Source organism: Musa acuminata, chromosome BXJ2-5, assembly GCF_036884655.1.
Source record: "Musa acuminata AAA Group cultivar baxijiao chromosome BXJ2-5, Cavendish_Baxijiao_AAA, whole genome shotgun sequence".
Taxonomy (NCBI): domain Eukaryota; kingdom Viridiplantae; phylum Streptophyta; class Magnoliopsida; order Zingiberales; family Musaceae; genus Musa; species Musa acuminata.
In genome coordinates this window covers 42,315,985-42,325,130 of record NC_088342.1, presented here as the reverse complement: position 1 = coordinate 42,325,130, position 9,146 = coordinate 42,315,985, and the positions used below count along the sequence as shown (strand labels likewise).

The window sequence follows — 9,146 nt, the reverse complement described above, 5'->3', positions numbered from 1 at the left end:
AACATTTTCTATTTTTATCGATTCTTTCAGCTTACATACATTGGCCCTGTATGTAATAATTAATATATTTGTGCTAAATATATTAAAATTAAAATTGACACAAATTGTTCATCAGAGTAATGTTAAAGACAAAGGTAAAACTTATGAGCAAAAAAACAAAAAAATCATCTGTAAAATCCAAGAACTTGACCTTTGTGCACTCTTGCAATCAATTCAGCTTTTGTCCTGAATTCTTGCATTGTGACGAGGATGAGTAGGCTCTTTTGGACTATCTCTTTTGAAGGACAAATTAATTATTCTTTCTCCGTTCTTATCAGCTCAATAATATTACTTCTTACAGTTTCTCCACAGTGCACTAGCACACCCCAACCCCCCTTCTCTCTCTATCTATCTATCTATAAAAGATCATAAATTTTTACATTCAAGACGAATCAAATACTTAAAAAGTACCACGAATCATGTGTTCATGATGCACAAAAGTTGAGTCCTTTTGCTTTTGTCCCCCACTCATCGCAGTTGTACGTGAACAAGAAGCTCGATCATGCAGTGTCCCGTGGCCTATTAGCAATTATGTGCAAGGAGCTAATGGCGCCCATGTTTGAAGGACATGATGCCACAGCGTCTCATGTGATGCATTGGCCTCATCCATCCTTTTTCACTTGAGAGATCAGGGTGTGTGCACCCTAAAGGGGAGGATAAAGCTCATTGTTCACCCTGCAATAATTTAGCTACTGTGTTTCCACCCTGAAGTGCTTCTACTTGTTGTTTTGCTCACTTGGTAAGTATAATCTCAACAACAACAACAACAACACACACAGAACTCCCACCCAAAGAACAAGGAAAACATTGAGATCAAACAAAATCCTAGCAAAAGCAAGATAGAAAGTTGTTGCAAAATGATTGAAGAAAAAACTATGACATGTGATCTTGAGATGGCTTATTTAGACCTGATTCGGGTTCGATACATTTGTTTTTTGGGCAGGTTTTGGAGTCGGATCTGATCCAATTTGGAGTCGGATCGGACACTATGGATATGTGGATCTGACTTATTTAATATGATTTTAATATAGTTTTAGTTAAATATTATAATAAAATTTTAGATATGTGGAACTCAATCGTCTATTGCTCGTAAACGTAAATGGCTACTTTAGCATTAGGCTTTAATCATTAGATAGTTTAGTCTTTTATCTAATTATTTTACATAAGGCTTTAATCCTTTGATGTGATCCTTCAAATTTACTTATATTTTCTGACAAACCTATTACAACAAAACCTAGAAAAACATATAGGTTTTGAAAAGGGATCCTTTGAATAGTAAATTTCCACTGGTCAAAGCATGTATTATTTACCTATATGAACTAGGGATTTTAATGGGATGGGATGCCCTTCCCCATCTCATCCCCATCCCCATTTTCATCTCATTTTTCATTTAGATGGTAGGGACTAAGGATCTTCATTAGGGGCAGAGAATCCACGGAGTCTTCATATTCTCCTAAATAATCTATTTTATTTAAAAAATACCATCAAAACTAATTAATAATATCAAATTCATAAATAATAATTATAATTATAATTATAAATTTTATATACCATAATAATATTCAAATATAAATATATCCAAATATAAATATAATCAAATATATCCAAATCTCAATTAAATTTTAAACTTTTGATAGAACATTTTTTATTATTTTATTTATAAAATTTTCAAATATATTTAAAATTAAACATAAAATTGGTTTAGCTGTTAATATTAGAATGTTAGAGTTCTAGGTATTGATTCAATTCTCGAATATACTTTTTGATTTATATTATTATTAATAAATATTATATAATATAATAATATAAATGGGATAGGGATGGGATAAGTGAGAGGTGCTCGACCCATTTCCATCATATAATTGTATCTTTCATCGTCAACCCATCTTTGTTTATTCCTTCTATCATTGTCTTGTTAGAGATGGATCTTCATGCATATCTATACTCGTAGCTATAATTGATACCTTTAATATGAGCTCAATTTATCATATGTAAAATTAAATTCAATTATAAGTTTATATAATCATTACATTGTACAGCTATATATTCACTAAATTGATTTGTGCATACATCGACAAGTATTGTTGTGATATTCTTGCTATGAATATTATCATTTAAAAAAAAAGAAATATCTATCATTAGAAATCAAATCAAAATAATAAAAAAAAACAAGGGCAAAAGGCATCAATTGCTTATCAAAATTGTCTGTCCAAAAAAAGCCCTTCCCTAGTTAGCTATAATATATGAACTGAATCATTTTCTATTCAAGATATATGCTTACAACAAACATCGTTGACCTCCTTAGCCAACAACAAAGTATCTGTGCGTAAGATCCATAAATACCAAGGAATAAGATAGGAGTGAGTGACAAAATTGATCCATTCTAGAGAGTTTGAACACAGCATAATGATACTACTATAACATTTTAAATGACTATATGCTACAAACCACAGGTACTTTACTCTTTTCTCTGAAAAAAATAGCTTAAGTATGATTCATGGGAACTCTAAATCAAATCGATCGTCATAATTACATGATGTGTTCATTGGATGTTACAATTGCAATTTGTTGAGCCGTGTCTTTGGGGACAAGCCTGGGTTTCAACATCGTGAATCACGCGGGCAAGCATTGATACATGTAAGCGACTCGAAAGGAATAGGAACCACGTACAAAGTCCTGCTGTGAGCAGTAATGTTCTTGACGTGATGCTATTATTGATGGCTGCTGATGTGACCATTGGAGCAGAAACTGACCACAAATCAGGTAGTGTGGAAAAATATTCTTGGCGTGAAAACATTTAATTTGATGTGGATCCAAATTATTTTTCATGTGCAAATTTTGGTGTGAAAGAAGTGATGAGTTGTCCAGGCAATGGTGCTAAAGTTTCTAGATAGAGAGTCGGACAGTCTCAGCAAGGAGAAAGCCAGAACAGCAGAATGGTTACAAAATACCATCACAATTTAATCTCACATGGGAAATAATAAAAAAAATAAATTAATTTATCAAAAATTAATAGATGTATTACCGAGAACCGAAGGTTAAAAAACATTCAGATCAATAGTTTGGACATTGCAAATTAATAAGCTAGTTATCCCAAGTCACATCATGATAAATAATATAAGAAATGACATAGTATTTGACATAATGATAAAGAAAGGAACTATCGAATTTGAGCATATTAAGCTATAAGCATGTCAATAAAAATATAAATAATATATATGTATTATCATCTTCACTTAGTAATATGATTTATGATGTCTATATTTTATAAATATGATAAATGGCATACTCATGTCTTCAACTTTTAAGATTGAACATACATAAATAAATAAATATTAATGTTTATATTAAGCATAGCATAATAAGTCATTGTGTTAGTGGACTTGAATATGAGATAAAATTATAATAATAAAGTACATATAATGACTAAAAGCGATGATTGAATTTTATTCAACTCTAAATGAATGCTAAGTTTTCAAAGAGTATGATCATGATTAACATAAGAAAATTTAAATTTTAAATATTATGTATAGAAGACCATGAGTTACTTAGGCATGGATGGAGTAATAAAACATTAAATGGAGATGTAAATCAAATAAAAGTTTTATACTAATGTTTTGATGCATAAGTGAGATTGAAGTATGAGTTTAGATCAAAAATATTATTTTTATTAAATAAAATTAAACTTAATTAAAGTTATTATAATATTAAGACTAGTGTTCGTGTTGTGGTCAGTAAAAGAGTATATAACTAAAAAATGAAAGTATTTAAATCTAGTGATCTTATGCTTATTATCATACAAAATTTGGAGTTTATTTTTTATTTTGTTGAGTTCAGAATATTATGCAAAGGGCATTTGGTCTAGTGGTATGATTCTCGCTTAGGGTGCGAGAGGTCCCGAGTTCAATTCTCGGAATGCCCCGTTGACTATTGTTAATCTTACCAAAACATTATGATGATATATACAGTGTTTTCATCAATATTTATAGTATTTTATATAGGTGTCTAAAATAGTTTATAGCTATTGCAAAACACTGTGTAGTTATTATAAAACACTAGCAAGCACTTTATCATCTCCCTCTTACAATATCATTCATTACTCATGGAGCATTAAAAGACCATATTTTTATGTTACAGTTTGTTTATAGTATTTTCATAGACTTTTTGCAATGTCTTTGGTTGAGTGTCAACAATATTATATTGCTTTAAAAAATCACTATATTTGATATAAGAATATCCCTCTTATGATATTGTTGATCATAGAGCATTAAAAGATCATATTTTGAGCTTTTAGCTTGCTTTGCCTAAGGTGAGAAGTTATTAGGATGTTTAATAGTGTTTTCCCCAACTCTTTATAGTATTTTTTGGCAACCTATCTAAAACACTATATAGGTTACATAAAACACTGTATATTGATTTAAAATAAATATATATAATATGACATTCTACCTCTTACCATATTGTTGATCGTAGAGCATTAAAATATGATATTTGTAAGTTTCTAGTTTTTTTTTTTACTTGATGTTAAGAGTTATTAGAGTGATTTACAATGTTTTTATTGACTCTTTATAATAATTTTGGTGGGGTGCCAAAAACACTGTGTAGCTTTAGAGAAACAATATATTTGACATGATCGTTTGCCTCTTTTTGATATCATTGGTCATACAACATTAGAATATAATATTTATTAGCTTTTCTATTGTTTTGGGTGAGTTGGGTGCCATAAGATTAATTTATAGTGTTTTTCCTTTTACCCTTTACGGTGTTTTTTTGATGAGGTGTCGAAAACACTATATATGTATTAAAAAATAATATATAATTATTCATAAATATTGTTTACCTATTGAAGACCATATTTGTAGGCTTGTAACTTGTTTTGGCTTACGTTAGGAGTAATTAGTATCATTTATAGTGATTTCATCATAGATATATAATGTTTTAGTGTTGCTTTCAAAATATTGTATACATATTCAAAATAACTGTTGCTGCTTCTTTTTTGTTTTAGCTCATCTTCTTTGGACATTAGGCTATCAGCATAATATATTTTTATCTATACTTTGTTATAATGATGTTTAACTCTTGTTATCATAGAGTAATATATATTTTATGGTAATCAATTTTGGTCTAATGGTTTGTTTCTTAAGTTTCTCAACAAGATTAGTGGGTTATGACTAGCCATCATCATTCTACTAGAGGTTAGACAGAAGCTCAAACAAGACATCAGCCAAAAGCTCAGACAAGAGGATAAACAATAGCTAAATCTACAAGAAGAGATCGGACAAGACCTCAGACTACCTCTGCTAAAGATGCTCTATCTAGAATAATAAGAGCTCAGACAATAACTGAAAGACCTAAACCTGCTTCTCCATCTATAAATGATTAAAGTTTTATTGATTATTTTAAGCATTTTATGATGAATGCCACTTCATAGTCTAGAGGGAAAATGGAGTTGTTGATGTTAAAGAATATACATCAATAAGTGATAAAGCTAACTCCAATTTTTCATTTCATTGAAATACTAGATATTTCATTCTCTCCTAGTATATTAGTATGTATTGTGGAGCGATGGGATCATGAGGAGGTTTTTATTATTAGTAGGATTTATTTGAAGAAATATTAAATTTGAAGATGGAGTCGTTGGGTACCTATATGACGAGTATTTTTTAGTGCAATCACTTGCCACGAATCGGCTAGAGAAGTTGATGCTGGAATTATATGCTGCTAAGGGCATTGATTCAATAAATAATTTTTATCATTTGTGTATATTATACATTTTTGCTGGTTTTTTATTTTGTTAAGCTAACTATGTCTTGTCTTCTTCATTATTCCCTTGCCTTATGTATATCTTTGTTGTTAACTTCTTGCTTTGTTATGTTTCTCAGGGATGGTTTTGTAAACATGTTTCTTCTTTATTTGCTTTGATTTCTACGGATGCTTATCCATGGTTGTTTCGATGGGTTGTTCGTTTATACCATAAAGTGACTGCTAATAAGATGTTACTGAATGCATCTTTGATAGATGTAAGAATTTTTTATTTTTTATATCGTTTATTCAGCTTTATTTGTTTATATCCTTATGTTTAACATTGTGTCGTATATAAATATTTAATTGTATTCTTTGGATATAGATGCGACGACTCTTTTGCATAATGGAAGTATTGTTACTATTGAGATGATATTTTATTTCAGTTAATTATAAATTTTAATTAACTATAGATTTTATTTTAACTAATATCATTTTAATGCTGTGTTTATTTTACAGGAGGATTATGGTACGAGAAAACAATTGTTGAAGAAGGTGAAAGTTTATAAGTTGACTATGATTTTTTATTAGAAGGCTAGGACTATTGATAAGAGGGTAAATCTATTTAAAACTATGAGGATTATTTAGTTAGTAATTAGAATTTATAAGGATGCTATGAGTAATAATGAAGAGGGTAGGACTCTTGAGGAGCAACTATAACTATTTAGCAGGAGATAATGTTGGTTGAGGTGGAGGAAGTTATGACTATTCAAGCTAATGAGGCTATAACTTCTGATGAGAAGGGTAGGGCTTCGAGGGATAAACTATGACTATTGAGTAGGAGAAGGAAATGATTATTTAAGTGAAAGAAGCTATAACTGTTCAAGTTGATGAAACTATAACTTTTGAGGAGAAAACTAGGACTTTTGATGAATATGCTATGATTATTGACCATAAGAAGATAATGATTATTGAGATAGAGGCTATGACTCTTGACCTTGGTAAAGCTAAGACTATGGGCAAGGAGGTTGGAACTGTTGATATTAAGGTGGGTAGGACTATGGGTGAGGAGGCTACGATAGTTGAAGTTGAGAAGTTTAGGACGATGTGTAAGGAGGCTCTTGAGTGTTGAGGTTTATGAGACTCTGAATATAAATGAGAATAAGAGTGTTAAAATAATTGAAGAGATTAACAGAATTATATGAGTTGTTTGTTGAGGGAGGTATAAGGAATAAATGTATAAGCTATAATACAAATTATTATCAAATAACTCAATTTGTGATATTATTAAAGGACCGCAAGGTCAAAGGATGAGTGATCCAGCTATAAAAAGGAAGAACCTTATGACTTCAATAATAAAAAAATTCTATCAAAATTTTTATCTTATTAGAAAAAGAAAATAGATCATTGTTGATACAAAAAATAGTAAGAAGACTAATAGTAATGACCAAGAATAATATGAAATTGAGGGAGATAAATTTATAACAATAAATGATGTGATTAGATATTTTAAGCATATGGATAAAGAAGATTGGTTAAGCTCGAAGCCAAAAGAGATATGACAATCAAGGTATAAATATACTTACTGTGTATGTTTCTTTTGCATTATAATTCGAAGTATCAAACTGATAGTATCTTATTTCCTCATTTTAATGTTGTGATGCTAATAGAAGAAAACTATTATGAACATAACTATGAATCAGCTAGGGTGCCTCAACAAATATATTATCACACATCACCCATTTGTTGTATAGAAAATAAAAGAGATGAAATGTACCAAGCAATATGCACTGTGAGTCTTTACATATTCTGTTTAAACTATAGTTGCATGTTTTATATTACTGACACGATCTCTTGTTTTGTTTGATAGCAATGATTATAGTATTTTTATTATAAAGTTCATTGAGGCCCTAACTATGATCTGCCTTTGGATATGCGACAAGCAAATATGCATTGGTATCAATTGGACATTGCGCAATCAATTATAGATAATGACAGTAGCAAAGTTTATTTCTCTTGTTGATGATCTACACAATGATTGTTCGGGGCATATACATTATTAATTTCATATAAAATACTGGTATAAATTTGGTTTGGATGAACACTTTGGTTGCTTGCTTATACCCAATGGCCACCATGGCATGAGAGCATGGGATTTCAAACATATGAACAAGCTTTCTTATCAGTCAACACTTAATTGATATCTCGATTGTTTCACGATGAGTATATAACTATTTTGTAAGTTTTATTTCTTATTATCTCTATTAAAAAATATATTGGTAAGCTAAGAATAATCTTAAGCAAAGAATTCATACTTTCCAATCAATTTGCGGTCAACTTTGAATATCTATATAGTGGGAAATAAGCATTAGCCTACCTCTCTTTCTTAATTTGGTAAATCTAGTTATAACTATTAATGTGATATTTCTCTTATTCTTTGCATACATTCATTAAATTTGTACATACTTGTAGCTCTACCTAAAATAATTTTATCATTTGATGATCTCGAACATCTCTGATAAGATTCTTCTGACATATGCATCATATAATATTTATGATAAGCTTCTAAGAATATCTTGTTAACATTTGTAAGAATACCAAAACTTCGATCACTAATGATAGACAATGATTTAATTTTTTTTAAATCATATTATTTTTACAAACAATAACAATAACATTTATGAAATTTTGATGTTTTTTTGTTTACCTATCTAACAAATAAATCTTTAGGTATAAAATCTTCATTTTCAATATACGAAACCAAAGAATTTAGTATCAAATCATCATCTCCGAATGGCTAACATCATAATTGACTCTTCAATATAATACTTGTATATATCCTCCTCCATATATATACAATTTCACCAACAATATTACCGGTATATATATATATATATATATATATATATATATATATATATATTAATCAATATTTCCTTCAACTTAATTTGTTATGCATTGCTTAGCCAATTCAATTTCAATAATATCATTACTATCTTTATTTTCATTTGAAAAATATGGATCATTCAAGTCAAATTGAATGGCTCAGCCTTGACTAAAAAAAAAAGTTGGAATAGGTTAAATATTCTTCTCAACGATCTTTAAACAAATTATTCAACGTACACTTCTTCTCAATCATCTTTAAACAAATATAACTTTACAAAAAAAGTAAAAATAGGTTAAATATTCTTACATCCCTAATAATCTCTTTGATTGGAGGGGATAAAAACATACAACACTATAAACACGAGTGAAAAATATTTTCAAAGAATAAAAAACACGAGGAGAAATCAATTATCACAAGCTAAAAACATCATAATTTCTTTAAGGGAATGTACCCCTGATGGAACCAAATAGGAGACACT

General features: G+C 29.5%; 1 non-coding gene across 1 annotated transcript; it reads left to right on the top strand.

The window, feature by feature from the left end:
* Positions 1–3,889: 3,889 nt before the first annotated feature.
* Positions 3,890–3,961, top strand: TRNAP-AGG (transfer RNA proline (anticodon AGG)). The gene has a single exon. It is a non-coding gene; the product is annotated as a tRNA-Pro (tRNA).
* Positions 3,962–9,146: the final 5,185 nt, after the last annotated feature.